The sequence below is a fragment of the Balaenoptera physalus genome, assembly GCF_965194825.1.
Source record: "Balaenoptera physalus genome assembly, chromosome: 8".
Lineage (NCBI taxonomy): Eukaryota > Metazoa > Chordata > Mammalia > Artiodactyla > Balaenopteridae > Balaenoptera > Balaenoptera physalus.
In genome coordinates this window covers 9,872,694-9,892,361 of record NC_138887.1, presented here as the reverse complement: position 1 = coordinate 9,892,361, position 19,668 = coordinate 9,872,694, and the positions used below count along the sequence as shown (strand labels likewise).

At 39.5% G+C, this 19,668-nt stretch overlaps 1 protein-coding gene across 1 annotated transcript in view; it reads right to left on the bottom strand.

Moving 5' to 3' along the window:
* COA1 (cytochrome c oxidase assembly factor 1) overlaps nt 1-19,668 on the bottom strand; it is a gene marked incomplete at its 5' end in the record, with an annotated part of 249,294 nt that overhangs the window by 64,698 nt on the left and 164,928 nt on the right.

Below are 19,668 nucleotides of genomic sequence, written 5' to 3'. Positions count from 1 at the left end.
AAATTGGTACAACAGTACCAATTCTGCCAATAGAAGTGAAAATTACTACAATCCTTTTAGAGGTCTAAGAAACTAATAGTGACTACTACTAATAAAGGTACAAGAGAACGTGATGTCCTGAAGAATTGATTTAGTTACTGCCTGCTTAAAGCCCGATTGTTATAAAATGTGGGTCATGTCTCACTCCCGTTCTAGTGCTATTAAGGAGATGAAATGGATAGATCTTTGGTAGGTAAAGGAGAGAAAAGATTCCTGGACAATTCCCAAATGTCTGGCTTGAGCAAAGGGTACTCACAGAATTAATATTATATGAACTAATATTTCTTTAGCAACTAGGCACTGTGGTAAGTGCCTGACATAAATTATCTCATCTCATCCTGCCAACTCTAGCAGGTATTACTGCTACCCCAAATTACAAATTAAAAAAAAACAGGAACAGGAAAGAAAGCACAGGATATCAGATCTTAACTGAAACCCTCAGTTGCTAAGTCCTTTCCACCATAACAAACTGCTAATAACCATGTGATATCTATTTCACAGCTGAGCTGAAAAACTAGATTTTCCACTGGGGAATACACAAGTGACTCGAAAACAACAGCCAGGCAGCTGTCAGGATTTCACTGTAACTGAATGTAGTAAGTCACATGGGAGCCTTCTGACATTATTGCCCCTAGCAAAGTCACCTTTGAAAACAATACTACATTTGTTTGCTTGGGTTTTTCTGCCTTTTTTCCCCCTTAAATGCTGGCACTGTAAGCTTAAAAAAAAAAAAAAAAAAGATGTTTAGATCTTTAATCTATGTTAGAAACCATGTAATAGCTCACCCCACACTTTTTACAATCCCACTACAGTGACAGCAGAAATCTTGGGATTTGATTTTTAACATATTCTGACACAAATTAAAACTAGGTATTACATGTATAAACAACAAGATCCTACTGTATAGCTCAGAGAACTATATTCAATATCCTGTGATAAACCATAATGGAAAAGAATATGAAAAGAATATATACGTGTATAACTGAGTCACTTTGCTGTAAAGCAGAAATTAAACACAACAGTGTAAATCAACTATACTTCAATAAAATTTTTAAACAACAACTAGGTATTACAGACTCATGAAAAGATAAGGGATCATTATGATACACCTTGGTATAACTGGGCAGAAGAAAATAATTTTCTTATATACATAAGAGGATTGGAACTACAAGTAGGGAAGAAATGGATCTGCTTCATTCTGTACTCTTTAGACCACATTAGTAATACTGAGCAATACACTTACTCAATCAGAGTAACAATTTTTATCTAAGAGTAAGATTTATAATGTAGAGTCCTGGAAATTATTTACAAAGTTTCTATTTCATTGGGTCTGAAGATGGGGCCTAGAAATCTGATTTTTTAAATGTTTCTAGAAAACAGCCAGAAAACAATTAACAAAATGGCAATAAGCACATACCTATCAAGAATTACTTTAAATGTGAATGGACTAAATTCTCCAATCAAAAGACAGTGGCTGAACTGATTAAAAAAAAAAAAAACAAGACCTATCTAAATGCTGCCTACAAGAGACTCACTTCAGATATGAGAACAAACACAGACTAAAAGTGAAGGGATGGAAAAAGATAATCCATGCAAATGGAAACCAAAAGAAGCCTGGGGTAGCCATACTTAGACAAAATAGGCATTAAGACAAAGACTGTAGTAAGAAATAAAGAAGGCCATTACATAATGATAAAGGGGTCAATACAACAAGAGGATACATGCATAAATACTTCTGTGCTCCCAGCACAGAAGCACATAAATATATAAAGCAAACATTAACAGACCTAAGGGAAAAATAGACAGCAGTACGTTAATAGTAGGGAATGTTAATACCACAGTTTCACCAACAGATAGATCATCTAGACAGATAATCAATAGGAAATATTGGCCTTAAATGACACGCTGACCAGATGGACTTACAGACATATACAGGATATCCATCCAAAAGCAACACAATACACATTCTTCTCAAGTGGCATTGGAACATTCTCCAGGATAGATCATATGTTAGGCCTCAACCAAGTCTTTAAAAAATTAAAAAGACTAAAATCACATCAAGCATCTTTTCTGACCACAAAGCTATGAAACCACAAATCAATTACATGAAGAAAACTGGAAAATTCACATATTTGTGGAGATTAAACAACATGCTACTAAATAACCAATGGTCAAAGAAGAAATCAAAAGAGAATTCAAAATACCTTGAGACAATGAAAATGGAAATACAATTTATCAAAACTTACAGGATGCAGCAAAAGTAGTTCTAAGAAGGAAGTCCATAGCAATAAATGCCTACATCAAGAAACAAGAAAAATCTCCAAGAATCTAACAAGACACCTGAAGGAACTAGAAAAAGAAGAACAAATGAAGCATAAAGTTAGCAGAAGGAAGGAAATAACAAAGATCAGCACATAAATAAATGAAATAGAGACTAAAATGAGAACAGAAAAGATCAATGTATCCAACAGCTGCTTTTGTTAAAAGATAAACAAAACTGACAAACCTTAGCTAGACTCACCAAGAACAAAGGAGATAGAACTCAAATAAATATAATCAGAAATTAAAGAGAACATATTAAAACTGACCCCACAGAAACACAAAGGATAACAAGACTACTATGAGCAATTACATACCAACAAATTGAACAACCTACAAGGAATGGACAAATTCCTAGAAACATACAACCTAACGAGACTGAGTCATGAAGAAATATCAATAGAAAACTGAACAGACTGATTGCTAATTACGAGATTGAAATAATAACCAAAAACCTCCCAACAAACAAAAGTTCAGGACCAGATGGCTTCACTGGTGAATTTTACAAAACATTTAAACAATACCAATCCTTTTCAAACTATTCCCAAAAAAAAATCAAAGAGAAGAGCACACTTCCGAACTCATTTTATGGGCCAGCATTACCCTGACACCAAAATCAGACAAGGACATTACAAGAAAAGATAATTACAGGTGAAAATCCCTGATGAACACAGATTCAAAAATCCTCGACAAAATATTAGCAAACCAATTCAACAATCCATTAAAAGAATCATACACCATGATCAAGTGGGATTTATTCCAGGGCTGCAAGGATGTTTCAACATCCACAAATCAATCAATGTGATATACCACACTAACAAAATGAAAGATAAAAGTCTTATGATCATCTTAATAGATGCATTAAAATCATCTGACAAAATTCCACATCCATTTATGATAAAAAAAACTCTCAATGAAGTGGGTAAAGAAGGAATGTACCTCAACATAATAAAGGCCATGTATGAAAAGCCAACAGCTAACATTATATTCATGGTGAAATACTGAAAGCTCTTCCCCAAAGATCAGGAACAAGGCAAGGATGCCCACTCTAGCCACTTTTATTCAGCAGAGTATTAGAACTCCTACACAGAGCAAGAAAAACACAAGGCATCCAAATCAAAAAAGGAAATCAGAAAGTAAAACTTACTTTTTGCAGCTGACATATTATATAGAGAAAACCCTAAAGACTCCACCAAAACACTGTTAAAACTAAGAAACAAATTCAGTAAAGTTCCAGAATACAAAACCAATAATAGAAAAAAATCTATTGGTTTCTATACACTAATAACGAAATACGAGAAATTCAGAAAACAATCCCATTTACAAATGCATTAAAAAGAATAAATACCTAGGAGTCAATTTAACCAAGGAGGTGAAAGACCTGTGGACTGAAAACAATCTAAGACATTGATGAAAGAAACTGCAAAAGATGAAATAAAAGAATGGAATGAAATAATACCCCATGTTCACTGACTGGAAAAATTAATATTGTTAAAATGTCCATACTAACCAAAGCAATCTACAGATTCAATGCAATCCCTATCAAAATTCCAATGGAATTTTTCACAGACATAGAGAAAACAATCCTAAGATTCCTATGGAACAAATAGACAAAAATCTTAAGAACAAAGCTAGAGGCATCATGCTCCCTAATTTCAAATCATATTACAAAACTATTGTAATCAGAACAGTATGGTACTGGCATAAAAACAGACACATAGATCAATGGAACAGAATACAGAACCCAGAAATAAACTCATGAATATATGGTCAGTTATTTTACAACAAAGGTGTCAAGTATATGCAGTGAGGAAAGAACAGTCTCTTCAATAAATGGTGTTGGGAAAACTGGACAACCACATGTAAAAACAATGAAACTGGAACACTATCTTACATAACACAAAAGTCAACTAAAAATGACTAAAGAATTGAATGTAAGAACTGAAACCATAAAACTCCTAGAAGAAAACATAGGTGGTACACTCCTTGACATCTGTCTTGGAGATGATTGTTTGGATTTGACACCAAAAGCAAAGGCAACAAAGGCAAAAATAAACAGTGGGACTACATCAAACTAAAAAGCTTCTGCACAGCAAAAGAAACCATCAACAAAATGAAAAGGCAAGCTTCCAGAAAGGAAAAAATATTCCAAATCATGTATCTGATAAGGAGTTAATATCCAAAATATATAAAGAACTCATAACTCAATAGCAAAAACACACGATCTGATTTTTAAAAATGGGCAGAGAATCTGAATAGACATTTTCCCAAAGAAGACATACAGATGTCCAACAGGCACATGAAAAGATATTCAATATCACTTAATCATCAAGGAAACGCAAATCAAAACCACAATGAGATATCATCTCACAACAGTTAGAATGGCTATTATCAAAGAGACAAGAGAGAAGTGTTGGAGAGGATGTAGAGAAAAGGGAACCCTAGTGCACAGTCAGTAGGAACGTAAATTGGTGCAGCCACAATGGAAAATCGTATGCAGATTCCTCAAAAAAATTAAAAATAGAACCACCATATGATCCAGCAATTCCAACTCTACGTATTTATCCAAAGAAAATGAAAACATTAATTCAAAAAGGTATATGCATCCCCATGTTATTGCAGCATCATTTACAGCAGTCAACATATGGAAACAACCTAAGTGTTCCTCAATGGATGAGTGGATAAAGAAAACGTCACACTCACACACACACAGGAATATTATGTAGCCAAATAAAAGAAGGAAATCTTGCCATTTGCAAAAACATGGTTGGACTCTAATGGCATTACACTAAGTGAATTAAGTCAGACAGAGAAAGACAAATACCATATGATCTCATTTACATATGAAATCCAAAACAAAAAAACAAACAAAGACGTTCACAGATACAAAGAACAGATTCACAATTGCCAGAGGCAGGGGGTGGGGGGTGGAGGGTGGGCAAAATAGATAAAGGGGGGTCAATAGGTACAAACTTCCAGTTATAAAATAAATAACTCATGGGGCTGTAATGTACAGCAAGGTGACTACAGTTAATAATACTGTATTGTTGGACTTCCCTGGTGGCACAGTGGTTGGGAATCCGCCTGCCAATGCAGGGGACACGGGTTCGATCCTTGGTCCGGGAAGATCCCACATGCCGCAGAGCAGCTAAGCCTGTGTGGCACAACTACTGAGCCTGAGCTCTAGAGCCTGTGAGTCACAACAACTGAGCTTGCGTGCCACAGTTACTGAATCCTCCGCGCGCCTAGAGCCCGTGCTCCGCAACAAGAGAAGCCCATGCACCGCAACAAAGAGTAACCCCCGCTCGCTGCAACTAGAGAAACCCTGTGCACAGCAACGAAGACCCAAAGCAGCCAAAAATTTTAAAATTAAATAAATAAATTTATAAAAAAAAAAACTGCATTGCATATTTGAAAGTCGCTACTAAGACAGTAGATCATTTTGCAATATATATAAATATCAAATCATGTTGTATACCTAATACCAATAAATTGCTATATGTCAACTACATTTCACTTTTTTTTTTCTTTCACCTGGTACGAATCACTTTATTAGATCAAGTGAAAGTCTCAGGAGTATTATAAATGGAATTGTAAGAGGAGATGCAGGTTGGAAGAATTGGGCCTTTGCAAATAGATCACCTGAATCAAGCCCGGAAGTCAATGAATTGCGTACCATCATGTAATAGTGATAGATTTAAAAAATAGCTTTTTTTGAAAAACTATGTGTTAATTGTGTACACAAATAAATAGGAGTAAAACTTAGTTTCCTCCCTCAGGAGATTATAATGTCATTGGGGAAACAAATATATCAAATGGCTATAAAACAAGGCAGAATTAAATAAATGTTTAAAGGAGCAACAAGGTATGCACTGTAAAAATGTAGAGGATAGGGCTATCATTCTCCACTTGAACATTCCAAGGATAATACAAACACAATGACCCAATAGAGAACTCATCATTTTTGCCCCAAACAGTCTACCTCCTATACTCTCTATCTCATTCCATCTTTACTCATAAATTCTTTTTCTTAATTTAACTTTATTTTTTTATACAGCAGATTCTTATTAGTTATCCATTTTATACATATTAGTGTATACATGTCAATCCCAATTTCCCAGTTCATCACAGCACCACCCCAACCCCCCACCCCCGGCCGCCTTCCTCCTTTGGTGTCCATACGTTTGTTCTCTACATCTGTGTCTCAATTTCTGCCCTGCAAACCGGTTCATCTGTACCATTACATTTCAATTTTAAAAAAAGAAAAAAGTTTCTATTTCATATGTATCAAACACATATAATCCTATATATATATATATGCATATAAAAAGAAATTAATACAATAAACTCCCATATATCCACTGCCCCTGTTTTAAACACTGTTCTTTACCAGGACCTTAGAAGCCCCCTGATCTCATCCTCTTCCCTCCACTAAGGTAACTGTTATCCTGACTTCTGACTTCTGTGTTAATCATTCCCTTGCTTTTCAGATTAGTTTTGCCTTTAATACACATATACATACATACATATATAAATATATATATCCCTGAACAATATATTTTTGGTTTTTAAAAACTTAATAGAAATCACACACCTAGATACACAAGGGCATGGTACCCTTATAGATGAAGGACAGTAAGGAAGGATAGGGAAAGATAAACTGAACAGTCTCTGTGTCACTGTCCAGTTTCAGCTTTCCAGAAAGCTAAGAGAATTCGTCTCTGGAAAAGTTATGAGTTATGAGGCCAAGTTATGAGGCAAAGACATGAATCCTGGAAAACACAGGTCAACCACAGTGAAGGCTTCTAGCTGGGTAATGCAGGCTAGTATCATTGAACTTACAACAGAAATACAGATGAGAGAGCAGGCTCTGTTCATCTTTTGTTTCTAAGCTCACTATGGCCACCCACCAGAACTTAGGAGTAGGTCAAAGCAGAATATATCTGAGAGGTGAAACAAGTATCCTCAGCTGAGCCACACAGCAGGGCATGAGAGGAAAGCTGGAACTTCCATAGTACATAGTCAAGACAAGCTAAGAACAGATAAATTCTGGATCAAGCTCACCAGAGTATTCTGTCCTCAGGTTAAAAAAACAACCGTGACAGCAAGCACCTTGGTAATTCTGCCTTAAACATTTCTAGGTCCTGATTCACAGCCCTCCAACTGGAGTGGTTGCCCTCTATATACAATACACAGCCAGCACCTTGGAATCTCCTAAATCTAGTTCTGGGGATTCCCCTCATCTCCCTCCTTCTTGGATCTCCTGTTTCCTATACCCCACTGTCTTCCTTTTTCTTAATTTACTCTCAATTGGTGTTTCTCATTTCTCATCCTCCAGGAGCTTTTTTTTTTTTTTGGCCGCACCACACGGCTTGCAGGATCTTAGTTCCCCAAGCAGGGATCGAACCCACGCCCTCGGCAGTGAAAGCAGAGTCCTAACCACTGGACCGCCAGGGAATTCCTTCCAGTAGATTTTAATAAAGGGGACAAGAGAAGTAAATATTTTCAGACCTTGCATGTCTAAAAATATCTTTATTCTAGTTGGCCATAATTTGGCTGACTACATACTTCTAAGTTCAAAATCATTTTCCTTCAGAATTTTGAAGGCATTGCTCCACTGTTTTCTCATTTCTAGGTTGCGGCATAAAAATCCAAAGCCATTCTGATTCCTGATCCTTTATACATAACCTGTTTTTTGCATACTAATCCTTTATACATAACCTTTTTTCTGCATCTCGAATCATCTCTTTGCCTCCCAGTGTTTCGAAGTTTCCTAATGATGTACCTTAGCATGGGTATATTTTCACTTATTCGGTCGGACACTCAGTGGGCACACTCAATCTGAAAACTCTAACCTTCAATTTTGGATAACTTTCTTGAATTATTTATTATTTTCTCCTTTTCATTTCCCCTATTTTATCTGGATATTCTTGGTATGGGTATTGAAATTCAGGAATAGTCTGCTAAGTGTTCTTATTTTCCATGTGTCTTTTCACTCTACTTTTTGGGAGATTTCCTGAACATTATCTTACAGTGCTCCTAAAATTTCATTTCTACTATAATATTTTAAATTCTTTTCTTTGTTTTCTGATTATGCCTTTTACAGAATCCTATTTTTACTTCCTCCTCATCTCTTATCTCTCATAATATATTAATAACGGGGAAAGGTTTTTTTCCTCCTTGCAAAGTCTCTTCCAAGTGCTTTTCCCTGTTTATTTGTTTCAGTTCCCATCTTCCATCTTCAATATAAGAGGCTTTCCTCAAATAACTGGTAATACTTGGGTGTTTGCTTATGATTAAGAGCAGGGGACTAAAAAGCTTGTAATTGGACTTGTGGGTGGGGCTTGGTAATTTAGATCTTCAGAGAAATTCATGTCAGGTGTTTTCTCTAGGGCTACTTAGAAATCCCTGAGAATATTTCAATTGCCTATTGGCTACCAGCATTCTATGAACCTAGAAGAGAAATGGAGATGAGGGTGGGAGCGGGGGTGGGGCAATGCCCCCAGATTCAGTATGCATAAACCATTTATTCTTCTATTTCCATCACAGTTATGACTTTTATTTCCCAATATTATTTCCAAGTTCTTTGGGATTTGGAAACAAGAAACTGAACTTTCCCAAATCACAAGTTATTCTCTATTTTTCATAAGACTTCACTTATTTTTAAATAATAATGAGTGACCATAAAAATACATAATGAATCATTTTTCTGCAATAAGGTTATAATAATCTTTTTTTAAATAATAATGAGTGACCATAAAAATACATAATGAATCATTTTTCTGCAATAAGGTTATAATAAAAGATTCAAACGTTTTCTGTTTCTAAAAAAATCCAGGGGGCTTCCCTGGTGGCACGGTGGTTAAGAATCCGCCTGCCAATGCAGGGGACATGGGTTCAAGCCCTGGTCTGGGAAGATCCCACATGCCACGGAGCAACTAAGCCCGCACGCCTAGAGCCCGTGCTCCGCAACAAGAAAAGCCACCACAATGAGAAGCCCGCGCACCACAACTAAGAGTAGCTCCCGCTCGCCGCAACTAGAGAAAGCCCGCGCACAGCAACGAAGACCCAATGCAGCCAAAAAGAAATAAATAAATAAATAAATAAATAAATTTATTTAAAAAAAAATCCAGTAATAAATCCATGCACACTTATTATGAACCAATATACTGTGGTGAGATTATGTATCAGAAAAACATGTAAAAATGATCTCTATATGAATCAGTCACGGGATAATAAAAGACTTTAGGAGAGAGTGATATCATCACAATGGCGGAACAGCAGTTTTCTACTGTCATCTCCCCAAAGAACACCAATTATGATAACCACCCACAGACAAAAGAGCCTTTGTAGAAATCCAGGAGTCCAGGAGAGATGTTCCAGCACATCGTTGAAACAAAAAAGACCAAAACTACCCTGTGAGGAGGGTAAGAGGAAATGTTTGACTTAACGTACCATCTCTCCCACAAGGGGGCAGAGCTCAGTGCCAAGAGAGCCCTTCTTGCCCAGTGATTTCTCCTGCAGGGGAACATGAGAACATGTGAGTGCTTGGCTTCACCAGCTGTGTGGGACGCTGCCAATGAGGCCCATTTCTCTGGCCCCATCCAGAATACTGAGCTGTGAGCTCAGGGCAGTGCGCGGCTAAGAGAAAAACAGCCAGGGGTCAGTAGTGAACATCTCAAAGTGACAGAGATCATACTAACCACTTTGTGGACTCTATTATAGGTCTGCCCATGAGCTACTGGGAATGCCTCTCCAGTGCATCCCCACAACTGGCTCCTGGACACCCCCAGCACCCCACATGCCTCACCCATAAACCCTTCCACCACAGACAGCTCCCTGCATGCTCCCCATGGCAGCAAGAGCAAGCCTTTGCAGATGGCTAGTGAGCATGCCTAGAAAGCCAATTTAGGAGAAACCACAAACTTGAACATTGAGCTCTGGCCTAGGGAAAGCAAAAGGGAGGCTGTCAGCACCCACTGAACTTTGTAGGACCAAGAGAAGGCATACAAGCTTAAGAATTCTGCCACAAGAGAGTACAAGGAATGTGGAGCAAGTGTACGCATAGAAGAGGTATGAGAAAGCCTCAGAATCCCTAATGGGTGAGAGAAGGTATTTCTTTCTAAAAGCCACTCAGTAAAGACTGGAGGAGGTGACTGCTTCTTCAAATGTGAAGACACAATGCAAGATATCAAGGAATATGAAAACTCAAGAAAACGTAACAATACAAAAGAAACAATATTTTCTAGTAGCCAATCCCAAAGAAATGGAGAACAGCAATTTACACAATAAGAATTCAAAGTAGTTGTTTTAAGGAAGTTCAGGGAGCTACAAGAAAACATAGAAAGATAATTCAATAAAATCAGGAAACAAAACTTTTTTTAAAAGAAGACAAGTTTAACAGAGTGATAGAAATTAAAAAGAACCAAACAAATTCTGGAGCTGAAGAATACAATGAATGAAATGAAAAATACAACAGAGAACGTCAACAAAATGAATCAAGCAGAATGAATCTGTGAAGTAGAAGGCAGGACTTTTTAAATTATCCATTCAGAGAAGAACAAAGAGAAAGAATGAAAAAGAATAAGGAAAGCCTATATGAACTATGGGACACCATTAGGAGAAATAATCTATGTACTACTGCAGTCCCAGAAGGGGAAAACAGGGAGAAAAGGCAGAAAGCTTATTTAAAGAAATAATGGCTGAGAATTTCACAAATCTAAGGAGAGATTTGGACGTCCAAGTTCATGAAACTCACAGTTCCCCAAAAAGGTTCAATCCTAAATGTCTTTCTCCAAAACACATTTCAAGACTGTCTAAAAATCAAAGAATTTTAAAAGCAGTAAAAGGAAAAAAAATCCTCACTTATGAGGGAATTTCCATAAAACCATCAGTGGATTTCTCAACAGAAACCTACAGGCCAGGACAGGGGGTAAGATATACCCCAAGTACAAGTACTGAAAGAAAAAAAACTTCCCATCAAGAATATTACCTGGCAGGGACTTCCCTGGTGGCACAGCAGTTAAGAATCCGCCTGCCAATGCAGGGGACACAGGTTCAATCCCTGGTCTGGGAAGATCCCACATGCCACGGAACAACTAAACTCATGCACCACAACTACTGAGCATGCATTCTAGAGCCCATGAGTCACAACTACTGAGCCCACACACCACAACCACTGAAGCCAGCATGCGCTAGAGCCCATGCACCACAACTACTGAGACCATGCACAACTACTTAAGTCCGCATGCTCTAGGGCCCACATGCCGCAACTACCAAGCCCGTGTGCCACAACCACTGAAGCCCGTGCACCTAGAGCCTGTGCTCTACAACAAGAGAAGCCACTGCAAAGAGAAGGCCGTGCACCGCAACGAAGAGTAGCCCCCGCTCACCGCAACTAAAGAAAGCCCATGCGCAGCAACAAAGACCCAATATAGCCAAAAATAAAGAAAATTAAAAAAAAAAAAACTGTTGCACAGCAAAAGAATCAACAAAATGAAAAAGTGATCTACAGGAGAAAATATTTGCAAATCATGTATTTCATAAGGGTTAATATAACGAACTCATACAACTCAATAGTAAAAAGCAAATAATCTGATTAAAAAATGAGCAGAGGACCTGAATAGACATTTTTCCAAAGACATACAAATGGCCAACAAGTACATAAAAAGATACTCAACATCACTAAATATCAGGGAAACGCAAATCAAAACCTCAATGAGGTATCACCTCACACCTGTTAGAAAGGGTATGATCAAAAAACAAGAGGTAAGTGTTGATAAGAATGTGGAAAAGGGAACCCTTGTGTATTTTGGGTAGTAATGTAAATTGGTAGAGCGCTATGGAAAACAGTGTTGAGATTCCTCAAAAAATTAATAATAAAACTGCCATATGGGCAGGCTTCCTGGTGGGGCTGGTGAGTGGAGCGGGCTCTTAACCCTCTGGTGGGCAGGGCAGCTGTGGGCTCTTTATTAGGCAGCTTGTCTGCAGGTGACTGGGGTTGTGTCCCCGCCCCGTTGGTTGTTTGGCCTGAGGCGTCCCAGCGGCACCTGCGGGCTGTTGGGCGGGGCCACGTCTTGGCGCTGAACGCGAGAAGGAGGAGCCCACGTAATGGCGCCCGCCAGCACCACCTTCCTCAGGGTAGAACGAGCTCCCAATTACGGCTGCTGCTAGTGTCTATGTTCCCAGGGTGAGCCGCACCCGCCTCTCCAGAAGACTCTCCAAGACCAGCAGGTAGCTGATCTCCTCCCTGACTCTTACCATGTTTACAGAATGTTCATTAGCAAGGCTTCCAGGTCCCAGAGCTGACAGTCTTTCCTCTGGTTAAATTGGGCCCTCCGCCTAGGACTATAGCACTGCTACCTCTTCCTGAATTTCTCAATAAACTCAAAAATAGAGAACTGTCGGTTGGATCGCAGGGAGAGGACTGGGGCTGGCAGCGTGAACACAGCCTGAAGGGATTAGCGCACAACAGCTGGCTGGGAGGGAGACCGGGAAAAAGTCTGCAGCTGCCGAAGAGGCAAGAGACTTTTTCTTGCCTCTTTGTTTCGCGGCGCGCAAGGAGAGGGGATTCAGAGCGCCGCCTAAACGAACTCCAGAGAAGGGCGCGAGCCGCGGCGATCACCGCAGACCCCACAGCAACAGGGGCACAAAGGAAAAAAACGGAGAGACTCCCGCACAGAGGCTCGGCGCCGAGCAGCACTCACCAGCCCGAGAGGCTTGGCTGCTCGGCGGGCGGGGCTGGGAGCTGAGGCTCGGGTTTCGGTTTCGGTTGGATCGCAGGGAGAGGACTGGGGCTGGCGGCGTGAACACAGCCTGAAGAGGTTAGCGCACCACAGCTGGCTGGTAGGGAGTCCGGGAAAAAGTCTGCAGCTGCCGAAGAGGCAAGAGACTTTTTCTTGCCTCTTTGTTTCGCGGCGCGCAAGGAGAGGGGATTCAGAGTGCCGCCTAAACGAACTCCAGAGAAAGGCGCGAGCCGCGGCGATCAGCACGGACCCCAGAGACGGGCGTGAGACGCTGGGGCTGCTGCTGCCGCCTCCAAAAAGCCTGTGTGTGAGCACAGGTCACTCTCCACATCGCCCCTCCCGGGAGCCTGTGCAGCCCGCCACTGCCAGGGTCCCGTGATCTGGGGACAAGTTCCCCGGGAGAACGCACTGCCCACCTCAGGCTGGTGCAACGTCACGCCGGCCTCGGCCGCCGCAGGCTCACCCTGCCTCCTCTGTACACCTCCCTCCCCGCGGCCTGAGTGAGCCAGAGCCCCCGAAGCAGCTGCTCCTTTAACCCCGTCCTGTCTGGGCGGGGAATAGACGCCCTCAGGCGACCTACACGCAGAGGCGGGTCCAAATCCAAAGCTGAACCCCAGGAACTGTGCGAACAGGGAAGATAAGGGGAAATCTCTCCCAGCAGCCTTAGAAGCAGTGGATTAAAACTCCACAAACAACTTGATGTGCCTGCATCTGGTGAATACCTGAATAGACAACGAATCATCCCAAATTCAGGAGGTGGACTTTGGGAGCAGGATATATTAATTTTTCCCCTTTTCCTTTATTTGTGAGTGTATATGTATATGCTTCTGGGTGCGATTTTGTCTGTATAGCTTTGCTTTACAATAGCTTTATTTTACTTCACTATATTATAGCCTCTTTCTTTCTTTCTTTCTTTCTTTCTATTTTTTCTCCCTTTTACTCTGAGCCGTGTGGACGAAAGGCTCTTGGTGCTCCAGCCAGGCATCAGGGCCGTGCCTCTGAGGTGGGAGAGCCAACTTCAGGACACTAGTCCACAAGAGACCTCCCAGCTTCACGTAATACCAAACGGCAAAAATCTCTCAGAGATCTCCATCTCAACATCAAGACCCAGCTTCACTCAACGACCAGCAAGCTACAGTGCTGGACACCCTATGCCAAACAACTAGCAAGACAGGAACACAGCCCCATCCATTAGCAGAGAGGCTGCCTAAAATCATAATAAGGCCACAGACACCCCAAAATACACCACCAGACGTGGACGTGCCCACCAGAAAGACAAGATCCAACCTCATCCACCAGAGCTCAGGCACTAGTTCCCTCCACCAGGAAGCCTACACAACCCACTGAACCAACCTTAGCCACTGGGGACAGATACCAAAAACAACAGGAACTACGAACCTGTAGCCTGTGAAAAGGAGACCCCAAACACAGTAAGATAAGCAAAATGAGACGACAGAAAAACACACAGCAGATGAAGGAGCAGGGTCAGAACATACCAGACTTAACAAATGAAGAGGAAATAGGTAGTCTACCTGAAAAAGAATTCAGAATAATGATAGTAAGGATGATCCAAAATCTTGGAAATAGAATAGACAAAATGCAAGAAACATTTAACAAGGACGCAGAAGAACTAAAGAGGAACCAAGCAATGATGAAAACCACAATAAATGAAATTAAAAATACTCTAGATGGGATCAATAGCAGAATAACTGAGGCAGAAGAAAGGATAAGTGACCTGGAAGATAAAATGGTGGAAATAACTACTGCAGAGCAGGATAAAGAAAAAAGAATGAAAAGAACTGAGGACAGTCTCAGAGACCTCTGGGACAACATTAAACGCGCCAACATTCGAATTATAGGGGTCCCAGAAGAAGAAGAGAAAAAGAAAGGGACTGAGAAGATATTTGAAGAGAGTATAGTTGAAAACTTCCCTAATATGGGAAAGGAAATAGTTAATCAAGTCCTGGAAGCACAGAGAGTCCCATACAGGATAAACCCAAGGAGAAACACACCAAGACACATATTAATCAAACTATCAAAAATTAAATATAAGGAAAACATATTAAAGGCAGCAAGGGAAAAAAAACAAATAACACACAAGGGAATCCCCATAAGGTTAACATCTGATCTTTCAGCAGAAACTCTGCAAGCCAGAAGGGAGTGGCAGGATATACTTAAAGTGATGAAGGAGAAAAACCTGCAACCAAGATTACACTACCCAGCAAGGATCTCATTCAGATTCGATGGAGAAATTAAAACCTTTACAGACAAGCAAAAGCTGAGAGAGTTCAGCACCACCAAACCAGCTTTACAACAAATGCTAAAGGAAGTTCTCTAGGCAAGAAACACAAGAGAAGGAAAACACCTACAATAACAAACCCAAAACATTTAAGAAAATGGGAATAGGAACATACATATCGATAATTACCTTGAATGTAAATGGCTTAAATGCTCCCACCAAAAGACACAGGCTGGCTGAATGGATACAAAAACAAGACCCATATATATGCTGTCTACAAGAGACCCACTTCAGACCTAGAGACACATATAGACTGAAAGTGAGGGGATGGAAAAAGATATTCCATGCAAATGGAAATCAAAAGAAAGCTGGAGTAGCAATTCTCATATCAGACAAAATAGACTTTAAAATAAAGACTATTACAAGAGACAAAGAAGGACACTATATAATGATCAAGGGATCGATACAAGAGGAAGGTATAACAATTGTAAATATTTATGCACCCAACATAGGAGCACCTCAATACATAAGGCAAATACTAACAGCCATAAAAGGGGAAATCGACAGCAACACAATCATAGTAGGGGACTTTAACACCCCACTCTCACCAATGGACAGATCATCCAAAATGAAAATAAATAAGGAAACACAAGCTTTAAATGATACATTAAACAAGATGGACTTAATTGATATTTATAGGACATTCCATCCAAAAACAACAGAATACACATTTTTCTCAAGTGCTCATGGAACATTCTCCAGGATAGATCATATCTTGGGTCACAAATCAAGCCTTGGTAAATTTAAGAAAATTGAAATCATATCAAGTATCTTTTCCGACCACAACGCTATGAGACTAGATATCAATTACAGGAAAAGATCTGTAAAAAATACAAACACATGGAGGCTACACAATACATTACTTAATAACGAAGTGATCACTGAAGAAATCAAAGGGGAAATCAAAAAATACCTAGAAACAAATGACAATGGAGATACGACGACCCAAAACCTATGGGACGCAGCAAAAGCAGTGCTAAGAGGGAAGTTTATAGCAATACAAGCCTACCTCAAGAAACAGGAAACATCTCGAATAAACAACCTAACCTTGCACCTAAAGCAATTAGAGAAAGAAGAACAAAAAAACCCCAAAGCCAGCAGGAGGAAAGAAATTATAAAGATCAGGTCAGAAATAAATGAAAAAGAAATGAAGGAAACAATAGCAAAAATCAATGAAACTAAAAGCTGGTTCTTTGAGAAGATAAACAAAATTGATAAACCATTAGCCAGACTCATCAAGAGAAAAAGGGAGAAGACTCAGATCAATAGAATTAGAAATGAAAAAGGAGAAGTAACCACTGACACTGCAGAAATACAAAAGATCATGAGAGATTACTACAAGCAACTCTATGCCAATAAAATGGACAACCTGGAAGAAATGGACAGATTCTTAGAAATGCACAAACTGCCGAGACTGAACCAGGAAGAAATAGAAAATATGAACAGACCAATCACAAGCACTGAAATTGAAACTGTGATTAAAAACCTTCCAACAAACAAAAGCCCAGGACCAGATGGCTTCACAGGTGAATTCTATCAAACATTTAGAGAAGAGCTAACACCTATCCTTCTCAAACTCTTCCAAAATATCGCAGAGGGAGGAACACTCCCAAACTCATTCTACGAGGCCACCATCACCCTGATACCAAAACCAGACAAAGATGTCACAAAGAAAGAAAACTACAGGCCAATATCACTGATGAACATAGATGCAAAAATCCTCAACAAAATACTAGCAAACAGAATCCAACAGCACATTAAAAGGATCATACACCATGATCAAGTGGGGTTTATCCCAGGAATGCAAGGATTCTTCAATATACGCAAATCAATCAATGTGATACATCATATTAACAAACTGAAGGAGAAAAACCATATGATCATCTCAATAGATGCAGAGAAAGCTTTCGACAAAATTCAACACCCATTTATGATAAAAGCCCTGCAGAAAGTAGGCATAGAGGGAACTTTCCTCAACATAATAAAGGCCATATATGACAAACCCACAGCCAACATTGTCCTCAATGGTGAAAAACTGAAACCATTTCCACTAAGATCAGGAACAAGACAAGGTTGCCCACTCTCACCACTATTATTCAACATAGTTTTGGAAGTGTTAGCCACAGCAATCAGAGAAGACAAAGAAATAAAAGGAATCCAAATCGGAAAAGAAGAAGTAAAGCTGTCACTAGTTGCAGATGACATGATACTATACATAGAGGATCCTAAAGATGCTACCAGAAAGCTCCTAGAGCTAATCAATGAATTTGGTAAAGTAGCAGGATACAAAATTAATGCACAGAAATCTCTTGCATTTCTATACACTAATGACGAAAAATCTGAAAGTGAAATTAAGAAAACACTCCCATTTACCATTGCAACAAAAAGAATAAAATATCTAGGAATAAACCTACCTAAGGAGACAAAAGACCTGTATGCAGAAAATTATAAGACACTGATGAAAGAAATTAAAGATGATACAAATAGATGGAGAGATATACCATGTTCCTGGATTGGAAGAATCAACATTGTGAAAATGACTCTACTACCCAAAGCAATCTACAGATTCAATGCAATCCCTATCAAACTACCACTGGCATTTTTCACAGAACTAGAACAAACAATTTCACAATTTGTATGGAAACACAAAAGACCCCGAATAGCCAAAGCAATCTTGAGAACGAAAAATGGAGCTGGGGGAATCAGGCTCCCTGACTTCAGACTATATTACAAAGCTTCAGTAATCAAGACAGTTTGGTACTGGCACAAAAACAGAAATATAGATCAATGGAACAGGATAGAAAGCCCAGAGATAAACCCACACACATATGGGCACCTTATTTTTGATAAAGGAGGCAAGCATATACAGTGGAGAAAAGACAGCCTCTTCAATAAGTGGTGCTGGGAAAATTGGACAGGTACATGTAAAAGTATGAAAATAGAACACTCCCTGACACCATGCACAAAAATAAACTCAAAATGGATTAAAGACCTAAGTGTAAGGGCAGACACTATCAAACTCTTAGAGGAAAACATAGGCAGAACACTCTATGACATACATCACAGCAAGATTCTTTTTGACCCAGCTCCCAGAGAAATGGAAATAAGAACACAAATAAACAAATGGGACCTAATGAAACTTAAAAGCTTTTGCACAGCAAAGGAAACCATAAACAAGACCAAAAGACAACCATCAGAATGGGAGAAAATATTTGCAAATGAAGCAACTGACAAAGGATTAATCTCCAAGATTTACAAGCAGCTCATGCAGCTCAATAACAAAAAAACGAACAACCCAATCCAAAAATGGGCCGAAGACCTAAATAGACATTTCTCCAAAGAAGATATACAGATGGCCTACAGACACATGAAAGAATGCTCAACATCATTAATCATTAGAGAAATGCAAATCAAAACTACAATGAGATATCATCTCACACCAGTCAGAATGGCCATCATCAAAAAATCTAGAAACAATAAATGCTGGAGAGGGTGTGGAGGAAAGGGAACACTCTTGCACTGTTGGTGGGAATGTAAATTGATACAGCCACTATGGAGAACAGTATGGAGGTTCCTTAAAAAACTACGAATAGAACTACCATACGACCCAGCAATCCCACTACTGGGCATATACCCTGAGAAAACCATAGGTCAAAAAGAGTCATGTACCAAAATGTTCATTGCAGCTCTATTTACAATAGCCAGGACATGGAAGCAATCTAAATGTCCATCGACAGATGAATGGATAAAGAAGATGTGGCACATATATACAATGGAATATTACTCAGCCATAAAAAGAAATGAAATGGAGGTATTTGTAATGAGGTGGATGGAGTTAGAGTCTGTCATACAGAGTGAAGTAAGTCAGAAAGAGAAAAACAAATACAGTATGCTAACACATATATACGGAATCTAAGGGGAAAAAAAAAAAAAAAAAAAGGCCATGAAGAGCCTAGTGGCAAGACGGGAATAAAGACACAGACCTACTAGAGAATGGACTTGAGGATATGGGGAGGGGGTGGGGTGAGATGTGACAGGGTAAGAGAGTGTCATGGACATATATACACTACCAAATGTAAAATAGATAACTAGTGGGAAGCAGCCGCATAGCACAGGGAGATCAGCTCGGTGCTTTGTGACCACCTAGAGGGATGGGATGGGGAGGGTGGGAGGGAGGGAGATGCAAGAGGGAAGAGAAATGGGAACATATTGTATATGTATAACTGATTCACTTTGTTATAAAGCAGAAGCTAACACACCATTGTA